Genomic DNA, 25,736 nt, shown 5'->3' on the forward strand with positions numbered 1-25,736 from the left:
ACCAGTTGTCCCAACAGCATTTATTGAACAGACCTTCCCATTTATTTGCCTAATATGAGGATACTTAGAAGGTTGTGGGAAAATAGAATTAAAAGCTAAATTTGTTCTGATGCATAAGAATTTTAAATCCTTGTACAGCTTTTATATAATATGCATTTTCTACAAACTTCTTAAAGCACCCGGGCATAACACTATAATACTAAGTTTAAATGTGTTCACTCAAACTGTAACTTCTTCCCTAATGGTCAGATAGGACTGAACAACTACCTCTTTTACAAGCACTGACATTTTGACACAAAAAAGAACTGGAATATTGGTTTCAAGGGGGAATGACAGTAAATCGCTTTGCCCAATTTCACAAAATCTAAGCTTTCACTAAATGGAATCAATGCAAATGCACTAAAAGGACTTCCACATGTCAAATGGTACATGCCTGATCCTCAACAATAAGAAAGATAATCTCTGCTATACCTTTCTTTTTTTAGCTCTTACTGGTTCTTCATCTCTTTAACAATTAAACAGCAACAAAAACTACTTCTTTCTGAATCCAATGCACATTTCTAACAGTCCCTGGTGACAAACATTCAATGATGCCCAGTAACACAGTGTATGGTTTTGTTTTGTTTTGCTTTTTTAAAGATTATCATTATGATTATTATTATTGGAAAGGCAGAAATACAAGGAGAAGGAGATACAAAGAGAAAGATCATCCATCAGCTGGTTCACTTCCCAAGTGGCCACAATGGCCGGAGTTCAGCCAACCTGAAGGAAAGACACAGGAGCCTCCTCTGGGTCTCCTACATGCGTGCAGTGTCCCAAGGCTTTGGGCAATCTTAAATTGCTCTCCCAGGCCACAGGCATGAAGCTGGATGGGAAGTGGAGCAGCTGGAACACAACTGATGCCCATATAGGATCCCAGTGAATGTAAGGTGAAGATTTAGCCTCTATGCTATCGTGCCAGGTCCACTGTCTAGGTATTAATCAAGCACTGGCTGTAAGTTATTCTATTCATGTCCATGGCTAAACAGAGCAGAGCTGAACACTGGAATTTGGACCTTCATGGCATATACCTGCACACACATACAACTTCACAGCGACATGCAGCTGAGTGATCAACTAAACATGGGACATTTAAACTGGCTCCATTAGCTCAGCAGTGCAGTAGGCTTATTCTCCACCCTGTGGTGCCAGCATTGTAGGTGGGCCCCAGTTCATGTCCCGGCTGCTCCGCTTCTCATCTAGTTCTCAGATCACAGCATAGGAAGGCAGCAGAGAATGGCCCAAGTCCTTGGGACCCTGCACCCCCAGTGGAGACACAGAGGAAGTTCCTGGCTCTCAGCTTCCATCAGCTCAGCTCTAGCCACTGTGCCCATCTGGGGAGTGAAGCAGCGGACCAAAGACATTCTCTGTCTCCATCTCTCTCCATCAAATCTGCCTTTCAAATATATATATTTGAAATATATTATATATTTGAAATACTATATATTATATACATATAATATATTATATATGTATATTTGACATATATTATATATTTGAAATATTATATATTTATATATATATATATTTATATATATATATAGCATCACTTCCCATTCAGCTGCATGCTAGAGGCCTGGGAACGCTGTGGAGGACGGTCCAAGTCCTTGGGCCCCTGCACCCATGTGAGAAAAGCAGAACAATCTCCAGGCTCCTGGCTTCAGATCATCCCAGCTCTGGCCAGTGTGATACTTTGAAGAAAGAACCAGTAGATACAGGAACTGTCTCTCCCACTCTCTTCCTAACTCTGCCTTTCAAATAAAAATAAAATAAACCCTTAAAAGAAAAATTCATCCCACAGACAGGTGCCCCCTTCTGTCTGCCCATCACTGTTCCAAGCTCAAATCCAATCTCCAGCAGTCTTCCCTTAGGCCAATGCCATAGGGACAGAGCTGGCTAAGCCACCGACTTAGGAACACTCACATCCCTGGTCAGAATGCCTAGGTTCTAGTCTGGTTTATTAAATTCCTGCTACTGCTCACCTCAGGAGGCAGCAGGGGACGGCTCAAGTACTTGGGTCGTTGTCACCCACACAGGAGACCCAGATGGAAACTGTAGCTCCTTGGTTTGGCCTGCTCAGCTCTTGAGATTTTATGAGCGAAATAACAGATGGGAGCTCACTCACACTCTCTCTGTCTCTGCCCTTCAACTAATGCTCTAGCAGTTGTTGTTCAGTTTTTAAAGCAGACACAAACTGTTTCAGGTAGACAGACAATACTCAACATCAGGCACCGGGCCAACTTTCTGATGTACACCCACTCAGCAGAAGCTCTTGCAGGTGCCTCAAATGCCACACGTTGATAGACTAGCATGCAACATGCAATGCAGCTGCGTCCTGCAGAGGGCCTACCGTGCAAGTGGGGCTGGACAGCCCTGGCATACATTCCTTAGGTGTAACACAGCAGGGCCCATCATGGTGGCCTAGCAGCTAAAGTTCTCACCTTGAATGTGCCTGGATCCCATAGGGATTTCAATTCTAATTCCATCCATCTCCCTGCTTGTGGCCTGGGAAAGCAGTCGAGGATGGCCCAAAGCCTTGTGACCCTGCACCCACATGGGAGACCTGGAGCAAAATTCCTGGCTTCTGACTTTGGATCAGTGCAGCACTGGCCATTGCAGTCACTTGGGGAGTGAATCATTGGACAGAAGATCTTCCTGTCTATCTCTCCTCCTCTCTGTTATCTGACTTTGCAATACAAAAAAAAAAAAAAAAAAAAAGTGTAACGCAGCACAGCACACTCCTGCCCTCTTGAGGGTCTGTCAGGGTAAAATGATCTGCTGGCAGGAGAAGAATGGACCCTACACTGTCCTTCAAGGCCTGGGATGGCAGACCCAAGAAGATCAAGAGACCATGGTGAAGTGCAAACACACTCACAGTAAAGCCATGGGGGGGTCACACTCTTGGACAAAAGTCACAGAGAAACCCAGCAACAGGGCCTGCGCTGACACCCGGTTACTTCCTCCCAAAGTGCTTTTCTCATAACATACCAACAATGCCACTGCAGAGGGACGTGAATGTCACATCTTTTGTTTTTCAAGTACACTGTCACTGGAAAATCCTACAAGGGCCTCACTCACTCAGTAAAATGTCATCCAAAGGAAGTAAAGTCCAGAGAAGAAATGAAGCAAAGAAAAACCTCTCCTACATTTCTCCTCTCCCAGCCACCCTGGGCCAAGCATTGTTAGCGCTCTCTGGCTGCCGGCTCTCCACACACTCTCCTTCCTTCCTCTGCCTCCTGGGGCTGTCAGCACTTACAGCCTAAGAATTCCCAAGGCAGAACCTCTCAACCTGTGCACCTGAATACATCCTAGACTTTCTTACACATGTCCACCAGCAAGAGAATCCCCCCTTCCCTTCAGCCAGACAGCTCCCTTTGCCAGCACACTGCTTATCTGGGTGACTGTCTGGTCCATTTATTCCCCTGGCCTCAGACACCACAAGTCTCGCTCCTTAGACACAGCTCGTGTGCTCCCAATCAAACCATCCACATTCAACAAGAGCTCTCCAAGGCTTTGTGCTCCCACACTTTTGCCCCCCAAAACATTTGGGAAGGTATTTATGCACTCAAAATATATGCAGAGTTGCAAGTGAAAACACATATGCTTCAATACCAATATAGTTTATAATATTATTCATCATAATAAAATGCTAAGCCTTGAAGTAATGAGATTCAAAGATACTCACAATAGTAGGCCTAAATGTGTCTTATGCACCCCAGTAAATAATCTGATACCTTATCTGATGGGGTGCTTTGGGACTCTGCAGAATTACAACTCTCCTACCATATGGATTTGTGTGTGCACACCTTGTGTGTGTCTGAAGCAGCTTCTCTTTCACACTGACACACCTCATGATGAGGTCATGTGCAGTCGCTGAAGTTACTTCTGGTATAATTCACCTTACCTTCTTTTTTTTAAAAAAAAGATTTATTCATTTTATTACAGCCAGATATACACAGAGGAGGAGAGACAGAGAGGAAAATCTTCCGTCCAATGATTCACTCCCCAAGTGAGCCGCAACGGGCCGTTACGCGCCGATCCGAAGCCAAGAACCTGGAATCTTCCGGTTCTCCCACGCGGGTGCAGTGTCCCAATGCATTGGGCCATCCTCGACTGCTTTCCCAGGCCACAAGCAGGGAGCTGGATAGGAAGCAGAGCTGCCGGGATTAGAACCGGTGCCCATATGGGATCCCGGGGCTTTGAAGGCGAGGATTTTAGCCGCTAGGCCACGCCGCCGGGCCCCACCTTACCTCCTAAATCCACAAACCAAAAATGAAGTTTAAAGCTGACCTGTAAAAGGTCACATGGTGCTATTTTATACATAAAATTTCAGTTGGTGTAAGTCTTATAAATAGCCATTTCCAAAGTAATGAAAGATACAAAACACTGTTGGACTCTTTTCACACAAACTTTTTCCAGAAAAGCACCGTTTTTTTCACTGATCTGCCAAACCATTCTTAACCGGCAAAGGTTCTGAATTTATATATTTAGTTCATTAGTTATCTTGTAGCATTCCACAGCAACGTATGAACTCAGGAGCCCTGGGATCCTGTAAGCTTTATCCTCTCCAGCACAGAGCCCTCAGAACACACTGCTGCCAGGACACAGGCCCCTCCAGGGGCTTAGCCAAGGCACATTCAATTTCTCTCAGCTAAACACAGATCTAAACCAACTCAAAAGCTGTCGCTGCAGCACTGATGAGCTCAGAGCAAACCAGTCAACTGAGATGAACGGAGAGACATTTTTTTCAACACCACACCACTCTCCCCTCCCGCAAGGCACCACTTACTCAGCAAGAAGCCAAATAAGCAAATCACAAATGGCAGGAATTCTCATGAAAACTCCCACAACAGTAAACAAGCTGATTCATTTTCATGAGCATCAACTCTGTCTCCTGCAACTGCAGATTCAGCAACACCAAGATAGGACTAACAGTTCCATTCAGTGACGACAGCCGTGATCTAAATCGCACTCCTTATAAAACCAGAGCGAAGCGGTCTGAATGCTGAAACTGCTCCAGCTAATGATTGCACATGCACAGAATTTGGAGATAAAAAAAAAACCCTTAAAATGGAATTTCACATTCCTAAAAGAAAAATCAACATCATGACTACTTAAAATTGCAGGTCTATGCAATTGACATAGATGAAGTTCAGTTGGGAGTTCTTTAGCCGTCTGTTTACATGGCAAGGCATTAACCACATTCCCTATGTTTTAAACCAGCGCTGTATGAACATTTTTCACTTTATACCCAGTTTTCTGCCAAGCAAAATCGTTTTACCCCCAACCCCAAGTGCCCAGAGCAAAACATCAATCTGTTTTATGTGTTTCCTATTTATCACTTACACTCTTCAAGCATTCATTTAGTACTGATCAGTGAAGCAAGATCATCTAAAAATACGAGCATTGTATTTGTAGTCTTATAAAGGTAGAACAGGTAACCTCCTTCCTCAGTCATCTCCAAAGGTGGCCTAACACACACACACAGCAGAGTCTAAGAAAACTGCCCAAACAATAAAGCAACTGACAACCAGAATTCTGCCCACCCAAGGACCTATGTGGAAGCTTTGCCCAAGGCAGGTCCAGAGAAATCGATGTACCCAACTACCCCACAGATATAAACATTTGCTTTCAAACCTTCACAGCAGGGTCCTGATGGCCATTCCCTCAGTCCCTGGGCCCATGGACCATGCATGGGGTATTCATCTGTGAAACCGGGGGGGGGGTGACAACAAGACCCCCTCCCAGCTCACAGCCTGATCCCAAAACTGAGAGAGCTAATTACAGTCTGTCACTGTCAGTATCAGCGTGGGCTTCCTTGTGCCTCGTTTACACAGGAGGAACCAGGAGCTTGGGGGTGGAGGGTGGTCACTAACATTTTTTCCCTCGGATAGGAAATCAAAAGTAAAAAACAGGTTGGTGTCTGAGTTAGAGTGCTCCCAAGCCCCCTTTGCATCACAAGCAATTACTTGCGAGGAAAATGCGGGATGTAAAGGAGTGCCCCCCCACACACACACAGAGCCAGAGATCCCTGTGACCCCCGAGACCCCCGCAGACTTGACCACCAGCACCGCCCATGGTTCCTTCCCCGCTCCTGGGGATCCCAGGCCCAGCCACTCCCGCTGCCTCCTGAGGGCAACAGGGGCCAGGTTCCAGCATCTCCTCCCAACTTCCCAGGGTCCAGGGCCTCATGTCACATATATCCTAGGAATGAATGCTACAGACAGACACAACACACATCCTGGCACTACAATCACACACACACACACACACACACTCACACACACTCACACACTCCCTGGCACCACAACGAAAGTCCCAACCAAACACCCTGGCACCATAATGTCACATACACACAAACACAGTTTGGCACCACATTGCCTGACCCCTCCACACTCCCTAGGACTACAATATCACACACGCACATGCACACACACACACACACAGACACACACATCACTGGCACCACAGTACCTGTCCCATCCACACACACCCTGGTACCACAATGCCTGTAACCTCCCCACACACCCTGGCACTGTAATGTCACACAAACACACACACCCTGGCACCATATTACCTGGCACACTCACACACACCCTGGGAACACAATGACTGCTACAGACACACCCCACACCCTGGCACCACAATTACACATACACACACCCTGGTACCACAATTCCTGCCCCATGCACACACCCTGGCACCATGCCATACATACACACACAAACACACACCATGTAACCACAATGCCACTGTCAACACACACCATAGCATCACAATGACACACACACACAAAGTGATGCCACAATTAAACGCACAAACACACCCTGGTACTACAATGCCTGCTACACACACAACCTGGCTCCACAATGTCTGCCCCCCACCCTGTCATCCCAATGACACACATAAAAACACACACCCTGGCACCAAAATTCCTCACACACACACCCGCCCTAGAATCACAAAACCTCACACACACAAACCACACTGGCAACACAAAGTCTGCTAAACACACACACACATACACACACACACTGGCAACACAATAACTTACTCTCATATACATCCTGGGAACACAATGACTGCTACAGACAGACACAACCCACACCCTGGCACCATAATGCCCCCCCCACATACATACACACACACCCTGGCACCACAATGAATGTCCCATGCACACACTCTGGCACCACAATGTAACACATACATACACACATTGACACCCCAATGACACACACACAAACACACACCCTGGCACCAAGGTGACTCACACACACCCACCCTGGCATCAAAATGCCTCACAAACGCATACATAAGCACACACCCAACACCACAATGCCTGCTACACACACACACACACACACACACTCCAGCACCATAATGCCTCAACACACACACTAGCACCACAATGAATGCCCCCCACACACCCTGGCACCCCAATCTCCCACACCACATACACACACACACTGGCCAAAGATGCCTTGCACTCACACTCCAAAGCACCACAATACCTCACAAACACACACAAACACACATACACCCTGGGACCACAATGCCTGCTACACACACAAAGAAACCTGGCACCACAATGAATGCCCCACCCACACACCCTGACAATGCCATGCACACACACATTCAGAAACACACACACACACAGAGACACACAGTTACACACTGGCATGACAATGTCTGCTACACACAAACACACCTTGGCACCACAATACCTGTCCCCCCACACACATCATGGGAACACAATGCCACTCACACACACATATGTATACCCTGGTACAACAATGTCACACACACACACATACACATGAACCCTGGCACCACAACACCTACCCCCTCCCCACACACTCTGGCACCATAATGCCACACTCACTCTCTGGCACCACAATTCCTGCTGTACACACTGAGACAAAACCTGGCAACACAATACATGCTAAACACGCACACATATACACACACAAACTCTGATAGTATCTCCAAAGAAGTATGCATAAAGTGTTCTCATTGCATTTTCTTCCTCATTTTCTTCTTTCTCTTTCTTTCCTCCTCTTCACTTCCTCCTTTTCCCCTCATTCTCTTCTTTTCCTGTTTACTGTTGGAGAATATTCCACTGTGAAGATACATACATACTTGTTCATTTAGCTAATCATCTATCTATAGGTCCCTGAATTGCTTCCCATCTTTGGGTCACAATAAAATATGGAATATAAAACTGTATGTGTGGGAAAAAGATGGCCGACTGCAGAGAGCTGGTGTAGGGTAGAGTAGGGAAGGAGGGGAGCCGATCCAGCAGAGAAACAGGCCAGGAGGCGCGAAACTGTAGGGAGAAGAGCAAGAAGGTCACTGGAGTTCACTAAAGAAAGAAGATCTACACAGCGTGAAGGAACAGCCGCAAAAAGTAGGAAAGAAAATACAGCACGCTGCGAGAAACCTGGTGAGTCACGATCCCAGGCAGGGGGAAGGCGGCAGAGGCTCAACCGCCCCAGGGAAAACAGAGGCGGCTGGAAGGATAGGCGCCCACACCGACAGGGGCACCAGTCCCCTGGAAGGCAGGAGCCCCCAGAGGAGGCTACTGGACTGATCATTGGGTGCATTATCCCTGCAGAAGTGGAGGAAAAGCAGGGGAGATTTCCCAGAGGCTTGCCTACCCGCTGCTCAGCGGCTGTGGGAGAGTGCAGAGGGAACAGGAGCGGCGCTGTGGGACTGGGGCTCAGAGATCCCCGTATTGGCTCCGAGCTGTGGACTGGCTACGGGAGAGTCCGTGGATCTTGTTGCTGGACTCACCTGGAGCCCCAGAGGCTGGGCAACGCTCGACAGGGCCTCACGTCCTGGGCAGAGGAGCAGACTAGTAGGGGCACGTCTCACCTCAAGGGCTCTGTGCCTCTCAGAGATCCGCTTCCACCCTTGAGAGAGTGCAGCTGAGGAAGTGGCTTCTTCAGGGCAGAGTCCCCAGCTGGGCTCAGCTAGAGAGGCCAGACCAGAGCGGGCTCAGCTGAACTGGCCGGACAGGTTTTCCCAGCAGGAGCCCGCTCCAAAAGACCTGCCTGCGGTGTTGCAGCCCTCGGCTGAGCAGCGCTTCCGAGTTTGGCACTGGGGCCGTGGAGATCTCCAGCCCAGCACAGGCCGGGGTTGGGGATTTTAGACTCCGAGCAGCAGGAGCCCTTGCTGTGCTAACCTCAAGCTCTGAAGGAGAGTCTCGGCTCAGCACTGAGGCAGAGACCCCCGCTGTATTAGCCTTGTGACCCAAAGCCCAGGCACAGCTCAGCAGAGTGAATCTGTAGGGCACTGCCTTTGAGAGGGAGCCACAGGGGAAGGGGCCTGGCACTAGGGCTGGCCCACAAAGCCTCCTGACCCAGCTCGGGGCTGTGATCTACAGACCCTGAAAGCAGCTGGTGACTCAGGCAGTAAGCCCTGCTGGGCTCAGCCTGAGACCCCAAACCAGAGCCGGCTCAGCTGAATCACCCCTAAAATCTCAAAACAACAAGAAGCAAAAACACAATGAGGAGAAGTATCAGAAAAAGCAATGACCCAGAGGAAAGATCAAGCACTCCCTCCCAATACAACCAAAAACTAATCTCAATATCTGAGATGCAAGATGAAGACATAGAGGAACTATTAAATAAGGACTTTAAGAAGCTAATGATGAAATTCGTCAGAGAGAGTGAAAAGCGCTGGGAAGAGTCTAAGGCATTCGAAAACCATATCACTGCAGAAATAAATCAAGTCAAAAAGGGAATCCTCGATATAGAGCACAAAATTGAAAGCCTAACCAACAGAATGAACACAGCAGAGGACAGAATATCAGAATTGGAAGACAATCAGAATGAAAGGCAGCAGCTCATCAAACAGTTGGAGACAAATCTAGAGAAAGCCAATAGGTCCATACAGGAAATGAAGGACAACCTCAAAAAATCAAATATTAGAATAATAGGCCTTCCCGAAGGAGTGGAAAAGGAGACAGGCTTGCAACGAGTGCTCAATGAGATAATACAGGAGAACTTCCAGAATACTGGAAATATAAATCCAGCACAAATCCAGGAAGGACAAAGAACCCCCAGCAGATACGACCCAAACAAATTGTCTCCCAGACATGTGGTCCTCAAGCTACCTTCAAGTGGATACAAGGAAACCATTCTAAGACAAGTAAGAAAAAAGGATAAGATTACTTTCAGGGGAAGGGAAATCAGGATCACAGCCGACCTATCAGAAGAAACGCTCCAAGCAAGGAGAGAATGAGGTAAAACCTATCAAATCCTGAAACAAAACAACTGCCAACCAAGAATAATGTACCCAGTAAAGCTCTCATTTATATTTGAGAATGAAATCAAATACTTCAACAGTAAAGAGAAACTCGAAGAATACATCAACACGAAACCAGCTCTGGAAAATCTCCTCAGGAAGGTGCTAAACCCAGAAAGAAAAAATACAAACCAAAATCAAAGATGGCAAATCGGAAGACCTCCCCACTAAAATCCATACAAGAAAAGTCAACCAATCAGAAACTCTCATAGTCGCAAATACACACTTGCACACTTACACTCATGGCAGCCCAAAACCAATTCCTCTCAATATTATCTCTAAACACAAATGGCTTAAACTCACCAATCAAAAGGCATAGATTAACGGAATGGATCATCAAACAGCACCCAACTATATGTTGTCTACAAGAGACACATCTAACCAGAAAATCCTGTAAGAAATTTAAAGTGAAAGGATGGAAAAAGACATTTCATGCCAATGGACGAGAAAAAAAGGCTGGCGTAGCTGTTCTAATCTCAGATGACCTAGACTTCAAGCTGACAGACATCAAAAAGGACAGAGAAGGACATTATATATTGGTGAAGGGACTGATCCATCAAGAAGTAATTACAATCGTGAACATATATGCACCTAATTCCAATGCGCCTAGCTTCGTGAAGCAACTACTTACAGACTTAAGGGGAGACATAGATACACACACAATAATAGTGGGCGATCTTAACACCCCGCTAACAACTATAGACAGATCAACAAAACAAAAACTCAACAAAGAAACAACAGAGCTCGTACAAACATTAGAACAACTAGACTTGATAGACATTTATAGAATTTTTTATCCTAAGACCACAGATTATACATTTTTTTCAGCAGTGCATGGCACCTTCTCCAGGATCGACCACATGATAGGACACAAAGCAAATCTAAATAACTTCAAAAAGATAGGAATCATACCATGTACCCTCTCAGACCACCACGGAATGAAACTGGAAATCAGCAATTCAAAATGCCCAAGGAAATACAGAAACTCTTGGAGGTTGAACAATATGCTATTAAACGAACAATGGGTCAGGGAAGAAATTAAAGATGAGATCAAAAAATTAATGGAAACCAATGAAAAATCTGATACAACATTCCAAAACTTGTGGGACACTGCCAAAGCAGTGCTACGGGGTAAACTCATCGCAATTGGAGCTCATGTCAAGGCCCAAGAAAGGCGCCAAATACAGGAACTAACCACACACCTCCAGGAATTGGAAAAGCAACAGCAGATGAGCCCCACACACAACAGGAAACAAGAAATCATCAAAACAAGGGAGGAAATCAACCAGATAGAAATAAAAAAAACCATACACAAAATCAACGAATCAAAAAGCTGGTTTTTTGAAAAGATAAACAAAATAGACACCCCGCTGGCCCGTCTGACAAAGAAAAAACAAGAGAAAGCAAGAATTAACAGCATCAAAGATGAAAAAGGCAACATAACAACAGACATTACAACCATTAAGAACATAATCAGAAATTACTACAAAGCACTGTACTCCAACAAATCAGAAGACCACCAAGAAATGGAAAAGTTCTTAGACTCACACAACCTGCCAAAACTTAGCCCAGAGGCAACAATCAACCTGAACAAACCCATAACTGAAGCAGAGATTGAATCAGTGATTAAAGACCTCCCAACAAAGAAAAGCCCAGGCCCAGACGGCTTCACTCCAGAATTCTACCAAACATTCCGAACAGAACTAACCCCAATCCTCTACAAACTCTTCAAAACAATAGAATAAGAGGCAACCCTTCCGAACTCATTCTATGAAGCCAACATTACCTTAATCCCAAAACCGGACAGAGAACTAACAGAGAAGGAAAACTACAGACCTATCTCTTTGATGAACATTGATGCTAAGATTCTCAACAAAATCCTAGCCAACAGAATTCAAAAACACATCAGACAGATCATTCATCCAGATCAAGTAGGATTCATCCCTGGAATGCAGGGATGGTTCAACATTCGCAAATCCATAAATGTGATACACCACATCCAAAAACTGAAAAACAAGAATCACATGATAGTAACAATAGATGCAGAAAAAGCTTTCGACAAAATTCAGCACAACTTCCTGCTAAAGACTCTAACCAAGGTAGGCATAGATGGAAAAATCCACAACATACTCAAAGCAATATATGAAAAACCCAATGCCAGCATCATACTGAATGGAGAAAAACTGGAACCCTTCCCACTGAGATCTGGAACAAGACAGGGATGTCCACTTTCTCCACTGCTATTCAACATAGTTCTAGAGGTACTCGCTGAGGCCATAAGACAAGAAAAAGAAATCAAAGGAATCCAAATGGGAAATGAAGAAGTCAAGCTTTCACTATATGCAGATGACATGATTTTTTATATGGAAGAGCCAAAAGGCTCAACACAGAGACTACTAGAACTTATACGAGAGTTTGGTAGAGTGGCAGGGTACAAAATTAATGAACAAAAATCAACAGCCATAGTGTATGCTAACAGCCCCAAGTTGGAAAAAGATCTAACCAGCAAGATACCATTCAAAGTAACAAAGGAAAGCATGAAGTATCTGGGAATAAATCTAACCAAAAATGTAGGAGACCTATTTGAAGAAAACTACAAACTACTTAAAAAAGAAATTGAACAAGATCTAGAAAGATGGAGTAACATCCCATGCTCCTGGATAGGTAAAATCAATATCATTAAAATGTCTATACTGCCAAAAGCAATATATACATTCAACGCAATCCCAATCAAATTGCCCAAAACATTCTTCACAGATCTGGAAACAATGATTCAAAGGTTCATCTGGAAACACAAAAAACCACGGATAACTAGAACCATCCTGAAGAACAGGAAGTTAGCAGGGGGAATCACAGTTCCGGACCTCTGGACATACTATAGGGCAGTGGTTATCAAAACAGCCTGGTACTGGCAAAAAAATAGAGAAGAAGATCAATGGAGCAGAATAGAAACACCAGATGGGAACCTACAGAAATACAGCCAAATAATCTTTGACAAAAAGACAAACGACAACCCAGGCAAATGGGAAGATCTGTTCAATAAATGCTGTTGGGACAACTGGTTGATAGCCTGCAGAAACAAAAAAATAGATCCACATCTCTCACCATATACTAAGATCAAATCCAAATGGATAAAAGATTTAAACCTACATCCAGAAACCTTCAAACTTTTGGAAGAAAATGTTGGAAACACACTGGAACACTTAGGGGTAGGCTCTCACTTCCTAAAAAAGACTCCAAATGCAGTAGAAATCAAGACCAAAATAAACAATTGGGACCTCATCAAACTAAGAAGCTTCTGTACAGCTAGAGAAACAATCAACAAAGTAAAAAGGCAACCCACAGAATGGGAGAAGATCTTCGCACACGACTTAGGTGATAGAGGGCTGATCTCCAGAATATACAAAGAGCTACAAAACAACCAAAATGTCAAAACAAACAAGCCACTCAAGAAATGGGCATGGGAAATGGGCAGACACTTCACAAAGGAACAAACCCAAATGGCAAATAAACATATGAAAACATGCTCAAGTTCCCTGGCAATAAGGGAAATTCAAATTAAAACATCAATGAGGTACCACCTAACGCCAGTAAGACTGGCCCACATGAATAAAAGCACCAACAACACTTGTTGGCGAGGTTGCGGGGTAAAGGGAACCCTACTCCACTGCTGGTGGGGCTGCAGGCTGGTACAGCCTCTATGAAAATCAGTATGGAGAACATTCAAACAACTCAAATACAACATACCGTATGACCCGGCAATAGCACTCCTAGGAATATATCCAGAACACTTGTTCTATGAGAAACCAACATGCACTCCTATGTTCATAGCAGCACAATCAGTAATTGCAAAAACATGGAAGCAGCCAAAATGCCCATCAACAGAGGATTGGATAAGAAAGCTATGGTTCATCTACTCCATGGAATACTACTCAGCTATTAAAAAAACAAAATGCAGTTCTTTGTGGCCAAATGGGCCAAACTGGAAACCATAATGCTAAGGGAAATGAGCCAATCCCAAAAGGTTAAATACCACATGTTTGCCTTAATTTAAGATGATATGATCTTATGTATAACATGTTATGTTTTGAATGTTACAGGTTGTGTATAAACTAAAATTGAAATGTCAATGAGGTGGTCACAGAAGGTGGCTGGGAACTCGCATTTACTTTTAACATATTGGTTACTCATTACTATGTCAATTAATTCCATGGTGATGTAAATTTTTGCTGATGGTATGTTGGAGCTTTTAATTGATCGGGATGATAGTCTGCTGGCTCTGTCTTCAGACCAGAGAGTGTATACCTAAGAAGCCGTTGAACTTGACGGGACAATAAGATGCTGGACTCTATGTTTGGTATATGCTTGCAATGGGGGAATCTCAACTGAACTTGAACTGTGGTTATGCAACAAGGTGGAGGAATCCACCATGGTGGGAGGGTTTGGGGAAGGGTGGGGATAATCCCAGTACCTACGAAACTGTGTCACATAATACAATGTAATTAATGAATTTAAAATAAAATTAAAAAAAAAAACTGTATGTGTGGATAATCCTACATGTGCTTGGATGTACCCATGGCATATATGTTTATATTTTATATTAAAAGCAAAACAATACCAATTGATTATCATTGTTTTAATACCTCCTGAAATAGATATCAAATTACACCTTTCACAAAAAGGAAAGGATTAAATCACAACAACAAAAGCAGTATAAGTGAAGACTGTTAAGGCCAAGCTTGCAGTTTCCTAGGTTCACACACAGCCATATCAAGGTAAATAAGTCATTTTAAAAATGTGTATGGAGACAAAGGATGTCAGAATATTCACAAAAACCGAGGGTGAGGGAGGCTATGTGAGAATCTGGGGCTGTGGATCTGGGGTAACACCCAGACCCTGCCCCGGCACACAGACTGGCATGCTGAAGCCAGCAGCCAGGACTGTCTGTGACCACAGCGTGGACTCAGGTTGTATCTGGCAGCCTTGGGGGAATCTGCTCCATAGGCCTCATGGGAAATCATGTAGCTTTCTTGGCCCCCATTCCTGCCCAGAGTGTCGCTGTCCCACAGCGATGGACTTGGTGCACGGAGCCGATAATAACACATGGACCCTGACTGGTGGTCAAAAGCCGTAGTTTATTAGTAGCATCAGACTTTATACACTGAGGGTCATACAGGATTGGGGTAGAGATACTTAGTTCATCAACAAAACCATCAACTGTTTCTATGCCTTTGTTTGGAAGTCCTTTTCTCTTGCATTTTACATTCCACTCAACTGTTCTTATACAAATGGTATCTCATCAGGTATACAAAAGGTAGCCATTTGGTTGTTCTCCTCCAAATATTATTCAAGCAACTGTAATCCTGTGCTCACTGACCTTCTATGGTCACAATGTCCTCCTACAAATCCCCCTTCTGTGTTTTGTAAAATTAGGCTTGAAAGATGTATGTAGGGGGAACATGCTCTTGGAAGAGCAAAAAAATGGGGAGAAGCAATATTATATATTAGATAATTTCTGCTGAGGTAAGATGCTTTTATGTTTAACTGAAATCAGAGTGGCACAGGAACAGTGTAAAGACCAACATTAACATACATAGCAGCTGAGTTCAAACATAACATCAAAGTTCTTTACAGTTACAGTTACATCTTGTTTAGCATTAACAGTTTTAAATTGATAAAAACTTTTCAAAGAGATTCTTAACCTAATTTAAACTTTGCACTTAATAGTGATTAAGCACTGTTTTTACAGAACTTTGCATTTAACAATTGAAGAATAGAAAAGTCTTAGGCAGGTGAGCAGGGAAATCCCCAACAACTTAGTTAGTGAGGAAGAATTTAACTCTACATGGAGCTCACAAGCAACCCTGATGGTTGGTGTAAGAGAGGGCTGGGAGCCAAGGCTGGAACTAGTGAAGGACTAGAGGAAGCTCCTCCTACAATCCTTTTGTCTCTGAGTGCCTCCCGGGGTTCCTGGTTTAAGTTCCCAGGTCACCAGACCCTATGAGCAGGGTACTGGGCTGCTTCAATCCCTTGTGAGAAATCCAATAGGAAAGGACTGACCTCAGAGTTCTCGGCCTCCAAGGGCACTCATCTTCCTTGTGATCTCCTTGGCAGTCGGGATACAGTTCTCGATGTCCTTGATGAGGCAGGTATCTACTGCTCCTGCAGCGAAAGCACATGGGAGGCCTCCAGGGGTCTCCGGGACTAGGATAGAGGGCTCCTCTTATCCTCCTGCTCCACCCTGAGATCCCTCTTGCTCTATACACACAACCTCCTTTAAGAGGGTGTCAGAGTCGTCCTTGGATACCACCACAAATTTCTATGGCTTTTCTAATGTCTAAGGTCATTAAAATCTATAAATAACAAGTTGCACTTAAAGTCTTCCTCAAACATTCTAAGAAGGTGGAGAATTTCTCTGCACTCCCGACCTGTAGTGGAACCAGAGGAATATTAAACAAATTTAGCTTTTCAGTTCTTAGAGGCAGCTTCACTGGGGGTTCCATCTCCTCCAGGGGCAGCGTTGACTTCAAGGGAGTTGCAGCACTTTCGAGGTCAGATGAGCCATAGTTTTGAGGATCCATCAAGAAATTCTAGGGACAAGAGCATAACCTTTCCCATGGATTATTAGTGTTTATCAAATGCATCATAATGTCAAGGACAGTTGCACTTGATGCACCAATCTCTTAGGATCCCTCACGTCACCCGGTGTTGGGAGGCGTCTAGCCTCCTCCTCCTCCTCCAATGTCTCCTTGATGGAGATGGATCTTTCAGGATGAAGTCGCGAAGTTGTCTTACTGCAGGCGCTTCCTCCAGTGAATGGAGTCCAGGGCTTTACATTACCAGCTGGCACCCACACAGTCTGCAGCTCAGTTTCTGGGAAAACACAAACCCTCTTTCCACAGTTAGCAAGGGGTCAGGACCTCTCCACTTGTGAGTGGCTGCGTCCCTCCACCAAACCAAAGGCATCCAGGTTTAGCCTGCAAGCAGCCTCCAGTAACGCAGAGCTGGTGCTTACCAGGAGACAAAATCTGAAGAAAATTTAAGGTGAGTAAGGCCAAATTAATGCATTTACGGGGTAGCACATTCCCCTCCTTCTGCTTTCAAAGCATAACTTTAACATCCTTGTGCTTTTGCAATCCTATCGGAAAGCTCTGGGCGTGGCTGCAGGTTGCCACAGCCCCAAGGCAACCTGCTCTTGATAAACAAACAACAACACATGATAACAATTTTAAACAACTTTTTACAAAGGACAAAATGTTAAGACACACATGCATGCGTGCGCGCACACACACACACACTTTTGGAGACTGGAAAATATTATTCTCAACCAAGTGTAGTAGTAGTGTTCACCAGAAACCAGTAAGTGAAACACCATTAAATCAATAGTTTTGAACCGAGAAACTCAGACAAAAACATTGATCACGCTATGAAATCCCTCCATCAATCTAAAAATGCAAATTTCAGTCTTCCCAGTAATACACCATCCTAAGAGTACATAGTTAGCAACCAGATACAACTTTTAGAGCTGAATCATTTAAGCGCGCAAACTAAAATTAAACCTTTACAACTCCATGGATGCATACATCATTTTGACACAATAAAATTTTACTCCATTTGCTATTTGGCAATAATCTTAGTATAATCCAATAGCCTGGTCAACTGTCTCCACAAAATGGGAGATAGATCCGTTGGCATTCTTGAGGCCTTGGAAGAATACCAAAGGAATCCCTAGGATTTGAAACCTTTGAATTCTTAACTGCTTTTTTAAGGATAGCTAAAAATATCTGAAACAAGATTTGTTGTTGACATTAGCATAACACATGATAGATTACAATTGGTTATTGATGCGAGATCATCACTCAAATATCTTTAAAACAAATACAAAACCTTGACACATTAAAGGCAGTGAGAGATTTGATAACCAGCCAAAAACACAAGAATTACATTAATACATGCAATTAATACATGCAAACACTTTGTAGACAATGAATATCACATTAACTTATACCTTGAAATAATCAAATAGTGTTCGAGTTCAACTTTATACCAAATCATTTATGATAAAATTTCACATATTTATTAAATGTCCCCCCCAAAAACCCTCAAGATTTACAAAAGCCTAGTATCTTCTTTGAATTCCAAGCTCCCAAAAGTTGCAATGGATATACAGATGAAGTCAGTTTGCTAAACATCTACCACAACAAAAGACTTTGAAATTGGTGATTATTGTGAAATCCAGCCATTAAACTGAAGGCCAGCTTCCTCAGCATTATAAAATATTCCAAAAGACATGCAGTTACAACTTGGGTACATTAACAAACAAAACAGCAAACATTCACTTTAAAATGATATAATGACATCACCCAAACACTCCTTAAAGCAAGAACATCTTTTGTTAATTTTAAACAATGAGAACCTAATGAGACAGTGAACATAAAAATTAACATAATATAAAGACTTGTACTTAAAAATTAGTATACATAATTAAGCAATGCTGTATAGGAAAAAGTGCTATATGAATAACATGCATACACCACAACTGATTGGAATTTCAGCCTCGAGGATTTATACTTGCAGGGTGAGGAGCACAGGTGGGGCAATGAGACAGTGGTAGTTTTAAGTTTGTAGCTTCTCTGCAGATTCCCGTTTTGTAAACCTGTGAATGTTTGGGACCTGGGGCTGAACCCCCCCAGAGTCTTCTTGCCACAGGCATCTGCCATCATGGTCAAATTTGGATTTACATTCTTTTTTCCAGTGTCAGCCTCTTTGGCACTTAGGACATATTCCAGGGGAGTGACTGATGAAAGTATCCGCATGAATTAAGGCAAACATGTGGTATTTAACCTTTTGGGATTGGCTCATTTCCCTTAGCATTATGGTTTCCAGTTTGGCCCATTTGGCCACAAAGAACTGCATTTTGTTTTTTTAATAGCTGAGTAGTATTCCATGGAGTAGATGAACCATAGCTTTCTTATCCAATCGTCTGCTGATGGGCATTTTGGCTGCTTCCATGTTTTTGCAATTACTGATTGTGCTGCTATGAACATAGGAGTGCATGTTGGTTTGTTATATGTTGTGTATAAACTAAAATTGAAATGTCAATGAGATGGTCACAGAAGGTGGTTAAGAACTCGCATTTACTTTTTTTTTTATAATCTATTTTATTGTGTTGTTGTTGACAATCTTTTCATAGTTAATTACAGTTAAAGAAAGAAAAAGAAAAAAAAAGGTTCAGGGGGATAGGGAAGTGGGCAATACTATTATGTCCATATTGTTTCCATCTTGTATCTGAGGTAAAGGAGGATATTGAGGGAGAAGCCCCACCCGGTTTCCCGCCCACCCCGAGTCCCGGATGTGGGGCATGCTCTGAGATATGTGCTTGAGTGGTGTTAATAGTTCTCCAGTTATGAATCGCTGCCAGTTTCGCTCGATGAGGTCGTCCACTGATTGATATGGTCCATCATAAAGTCTCCGTTTGCCCCATTTTCGCTGCTAACATGTAGCTGAGATGAATGATTGATCTGCTCTGTCTTCTATCTTTTCTTGATTAGAGTTCTGAGTCCAGCAGTTCGATTGGGGAGATCTCCAAAGAAACTTTGAGGTATTCCCAGACTAGTTTCTTGCATGTTCTAGCAAGCACAGGGCCCAGCACAGTCCATCACCCCGATCAGCTGGTGGTTGCAATTGCTGGGTTGGTTCTGTTTTCAGTCCCGAGTTGCACTGGAACCAATGGGTGTTGCAGTCCAGTCTGGTTCTGCCCAGCACATACTCGGCCCTCACACTAACTAGTGGGAGCTGCAGCCTAGTTGGGGTGACCCACGATAACCCTCACCCGGCCCGCCCCTGGTTTGCCAGTATGTGTAGCAGAAGACCAATCTGTCCCCCATCCCATTTGGCTCTGGCACTTGTCAATGGGTATTAAAGCTTAGTTCTATCTAACCAACTCAACCATCCAGCCCTCACGGGTGTTGTTGAGTGCCTCTCTATCTAGCCATCCCAGCCCCCGTCCTAGTTTTCATGCCCTCCCACGGGACTAGTGACCCAAGAAGGGGGAACCCACTTTTTCCCTCCCAGGTCTCTCTGTCCCGGTTTATGCACTCTTTAGGTGGTTCTGTGATTTGACTTGACAGAATTAGTCTCCAGTGCCAGCTTCTGCGGCTATGCCCAAACATCCTTCACCCATTCTAATTTATGCTTGCACCAGCAGGAATAATCAGCCCAGCCTGGCTTTTCCCTGATCTATTCCACATGCAGCGCACAGGTGTTGTAGCCTTGCATAGTCTAGTCTGTCTCTATCCCAGCCCACGCTCTCCGGTGGGAGTAGCTGTCCAGCGAGGGAACCAGCCCCTTAATCCCCCCGCCAGTTCTGCCCCTCCCTTCCTTCCTGGATCTCACGTGTGCTGGTTGGGTGCTGCATTCATATCCAGTACAGGCAACCACGCCCTGGCATTCCATAATGTGTACTGGTTTTGTCGCGACCAAACCCGGCTCATCCCACACTCTGATCTGGTGATCGGATTTGCCAGTGGGTAATATGGACTGACTAAGCCTGTTCTGCTCCTGACCCATGCTGAATGTGTGCCAGTGGGAAACTTTCCATGGCCTATTCTGGACTGTTTCCTATCATGCTTCTTGCGCTTACCTGCAGGGACTGTGTCCTGCCAGAGGAGTTGCCCAGGCTCCTCCATCAGAACCCCTCCCAACGGCAGGTTTTGCGCATGCCAGGGGGTCCTTGAGCCAACCCAACTCAGTTCACGTCCTGTCCTAGCAGGGACAGTGGCTTTTCCTGGCTGGCTTTCACCCCATTCTGGTTCTTGTTGTTGGATGTTTCAGCCTGGCTATGGCTCGTCCATACCCACATACAGCTCACGCATGGCTCAGTAGGGGGTTGAGACCCAGCCTAGTCAGTCCCACATCTACCCCCTGGTTCTCCATGACACCAGATGGTGTTGGGGTCTGAACTGGCCTGGTGCATCCAATCCCAGCCCACACTAGTGCCTCGGGTGACTGCAACTGTTTCCTAGATAGAACGCAGCCCCAATTCTAGCACATACGCCCCTTGGTGGGAACCTCAACCTAGTTAGGGTGTCCTGTTACCTCCCCGATTGGGCTTGTTCCTAGCTGTAAATCATGCACCTGCCCGTGGTTGCTCTGAGGACCAGTAGGTGCAAGAGCCTAGCTCGGTATGACCTGTGTTCCATGCTGGTTTCTAGTTTTGCTTGTAAACAAAGGTTTGCTCAGTCCTGCCCAGTACATTACGTTCCATTACCAATTTACACATTTTGGAGCTACTATGCCCTGCTTGTCCGACCCCCAGATCTGGACGGCGTGTTCACCAGTGAGAGCTATGACTCGCCAGGGGAGCTTCCCAAGTACCTCTACTTGATCCACTCCCAAACCCAGTTTACATACATGCCATTGGTTTTTAGGCCAGTACCCGGTGTACTCTGGCCTCCCATTTGGCCTTGTATGAGCTGGTGAATGCTGCAGCCCGGCCCACCCCACAACCTATTCAGGATGCACATTTGGGTGCTGCTGCCTTGCCCAGTCCAGTCTATGGCGGATCCCTTTACCTGTGATTGATGGCAGGCTCCTTGGTCACACCTAGCTTAGTCCATAACCACCTAAAATTTAGGTTTACCAGTGGGGCCAAACTTTCTACAGGGTGTGGCCCACACATCCTGCACAGAGTCCACCCCAGGATAAGGTTCTAGAGTGCTAGTTAAAATTATGGATCTGCCTAATGTGACCAGTCTCCTGAACCAACATCATGTCAGGCAAAAAAATATCCTGCTAGACAATCTGGGGGTTATCTTCTGCATTATAGGTGTTCAAAGCTCAGCATTATTGAGTGATTAGAAGTTCTCCAAAAGAAGAGCCACTGGCGTTGGGAATCTTTAGGATTGACTCAGAACCCAGAAACAGTGGGGTCAGCCTAGAGCTATCTAAGCAGCAATTCGGACACCCATTACCCCAGAGCTTCCCGGCCGGGCGGCCAGCAGGCAAAGCCTGGCACCACATGGTGCACTGGCCACCCTGGATGAGGCCGAGGACTCGTTCACTGCCTTGCGGCAGTGTCTTTGGCGTGAGCCCCCAGCATTGGGTCCGACCCGGCAGGGGCACCCCCCACAGCCGCCACACTGTGAGGAGCGACAGTTGCCCCCCGCATTTACTTTTACCATATTGGTTACTCATTCCAATGTCAATTAATTCCATAATGATGTAAATTTTTGCTGATGGTATGTTGGAGCTTTTTTTTTTGAAGATTTATTTATTTTATTACACAGTCAGATATACAGAGAGAGGAGGAGAGACAGAGAGGAAGATCTTCCATCCGATGTTTCACTCCCCAAGTAAGCTGCAACGGGCCGGTGTGTGTCGATCCGAAGCCGGGAACCAGGAACCTCCTCCAGGTCTCCCACATGGGTGCAGGGTCCCAATGCATTGGGCCATCCTCAACTGCAGGGAGCTGGATGGGAAGTGGTGCTGCCGGGATTAGAACCGGCGCCCATATGGGATCCCGGGGCGTTCAAGGTGAGGACTTTAGCCACTAGGCCACGCCGCCGGGTATGTTGGAGCTTTTAATTGATCGGGATGATACTCTGCTGGCTCTGTCTTCAGACCAGAGAGGGTATACCTAAGAAGCCATTGAACTTGACTGGACAATAAGATGATGGACTCGATGTTTGGTATATGCTTGCAATGCGGGAACCTCAACTGAACTTGAACTGTGGTTATGTAACAAGGTAGAGGAATCCACCATGGTGGGAGGGTTTGGGGAAGAGTGGGGAGAATCCAAGTACCTATGAAACTGTGTTACATAATACAATGTAATTAATGAATTAAAAATAATAAATAAATTAAAAAAAAAAGAAATTATCCGCATGGTATTTTTGAGTTGAAGGAAGCATTCGGCAATCTTTTCTAAGGTGTCCTGGCTTGCCACAATTAAAACATTTAGCCTTCATTTGTTTTTGAATAGCAAAAGTTTCAAGTGCTGCTAGGCAGGCATGATGTTTAAATGTCCCTATGGTGCGACAGGCTTTCAGGTAACCCAGAAGATCCTCTTTTTCTTTTATAGGACCAATAACAACCTGGCAGTCCTCATTCGCATTATCAAAGGCCAGTTGCTTTAACAACAATTTCCTAGTGCCTTCTCCCCTAACTTGTTCTTCAATGGAGTCTGTCAAAGGTCTTACAAAATCAGCATAAGATTCTCTGGCTCCTTGAATGACTTTTGTATAACTGCCTGCAAATTCAGACCCAGTTTCAGTTTTCTCCCATGCCCACAATGCTACGTCTCATACATGCATGAGCGCAGCTTGAGGTAGCTGTATCTGTTACTCTGTAGTAGCCCACTGTCCATCTCCAACCAGCATATCATAAGTCAATGGTCCCCCACCAGGGAGTTGCCGACCTGATGCTCCTAAGGACAGCAGTTTTTCTTTAGCCATATCGCTTCTCCACATTTTCCATTGTAAATATTGAGAAGGAGAAAACCCTATTTTTGCTATTACTTCAAAATCATAAGGAATCCAGTTTGCTCCCTGGCTCCAACCATTTAAATATTCCCACACATAAGAAGAAGTAGGTCCGTAGGACACAAAAGCCTTTTTAAAAGCTATGGTGACATTAACATCTAGGCTTTCATAGGCAGGTTGATTATTTTCTTGACTAAGAATGATTGGAAAAAGCAATCGGAATTCATGAGGTCTCCAGAAAACATCAGACATTTGGAAATATCTTTGATCAGATTTAAGAGCAAGACGGCATGTGCTGATATTTAACTGTTGCTTTATCCCAGCCTCATTTACCTCACTAGAGAAATCCTGTGGTTTAACAATGAGAATTTTCTTTTTCTTAGTTCTGATTTCATTTTCAGTCACATTATGGTAACATCTTCCAAGTTTTCTTTTCCTAATTTCCACATCTGTAGTATAAGGCCTTTCTCTTTTAGCTGCATTACAGTGGCATCTCCTCGTGGGAGGGTCTCTCACACATTCTTTCTCATCTTCATCTGTAGTATAAGCCATTTCTTTCCTAGCCACATTACGGTGGCGTCTCCCATTAGGGAAATCTCTCTCAGGCTCCTCTTTGCCATCCTCCTCATCTGTACTATGAGGCGTTTCTTTTTTAGCCATATTACAGCGTCCTTTCCTGTTAGGTGGGCCTCTTAAGGATTCGCTTTCTCTTTCTTCCTTGTCTGCACTATGAAACACTTCTTTTTTACCTACATTCTGGGGGTGTCTCCCCTTAGAAGAGTTTCTTGCAGATTCCCCTTCTAAAATTATAATAATAGCTCTAATTAAAGCCAATATAATCCAAAAACTAACTTGAATATCTTCTATCCTTCCGGCCTTTTCATCATTTTTCTGAGTAAAATTCTTAAGTCCAGTTTCTAGTGTCCATTCATCTGGAGACCAAGAATTATATTCACTAACAAGCTCTAAATAAGAACGCAATTGCTGCCTAGTTACCTTCACTCCACTTTTCACTGAAAAATTCTGCATAAGAGAGATAAAAGACTGTGCCTTACATTGGTTCTGGCCCATTGTCCCACTCACCACTTTCTGTGGGGGTCTCCGCTGCACTTTCTCTTCTTCTTTTAAGTCCCTGTTCAGGCGCCAGTTGTCGCTGTCCCGCAGTGATAGACTTGGCGCACGGAGCCGATAATAACACACGTGGACCCTGACTGATGGTCAAAAGCCGTAGTTTATTAGTGGCATCAAACTTTATACGCTGAGGGCCATACAGGATAAGGGAAGAAGTATTGAGCTCATCAACAAAACCATCAATGTTTTTGTTTGGAACTCTTTTGTCTTGTATATTCCACCAGGTGTTCTCATATACATATGCAGATGATATCCAATAAGGTATACAAAAGGTAGCCATTTGGTTATTCTCCTCCAAATATCCAACCAACCGCAATCCTGTGCTCATTGACCTTCTACGGTCACAATGTCCTACAGAGCAGCCCATGCCTGCCCCTCTACTTTCCCCCACCCAACCACCACATGACTCACCTTCACCCCAGGCCAACTTTGGAGAGAGTCCCTCCTGCTTCTCCTTGGTTCCTTGGGATCTTGCTTTAGTCTTTCTGGGAGGGGGAGGAGGTATGGCATGGCAGGGATTTCTCCACCTCATGGTGAGACTACCACATACACATAGATACCCACCACTGACTGCTTGTACTTTGGGCGGGATCCCAAGCACCAGGCCAGCTTCTGCTGGAAGGGGGGGAGACTTCATATCAGACCTACCTGGAGCAGCCTAGCCTTTGGTGCCAGTGCTGCTATCATGCCACCATGTCAACCAACCCCAGAGTCTGCAAACAGTACCTCGATGTCTGAGAAACCCAGTGATATAAGTGTACACATACATGGTGGAGG

Source organism: Ochotona princeps, chromosome 10 (genome assembly GCF_030435755.1).
Source record: "Ochotona princeps isolate mOchPri1 chromosome 10, mOchPri1.hap1, whole genome shotgun sequence".
Lineage (NCBI taxonomy): Eukaryota > Metazoa > Chordata > Mammalia > Lagomorpha > Ochotonidae > Ochotona > Ochotona princeps.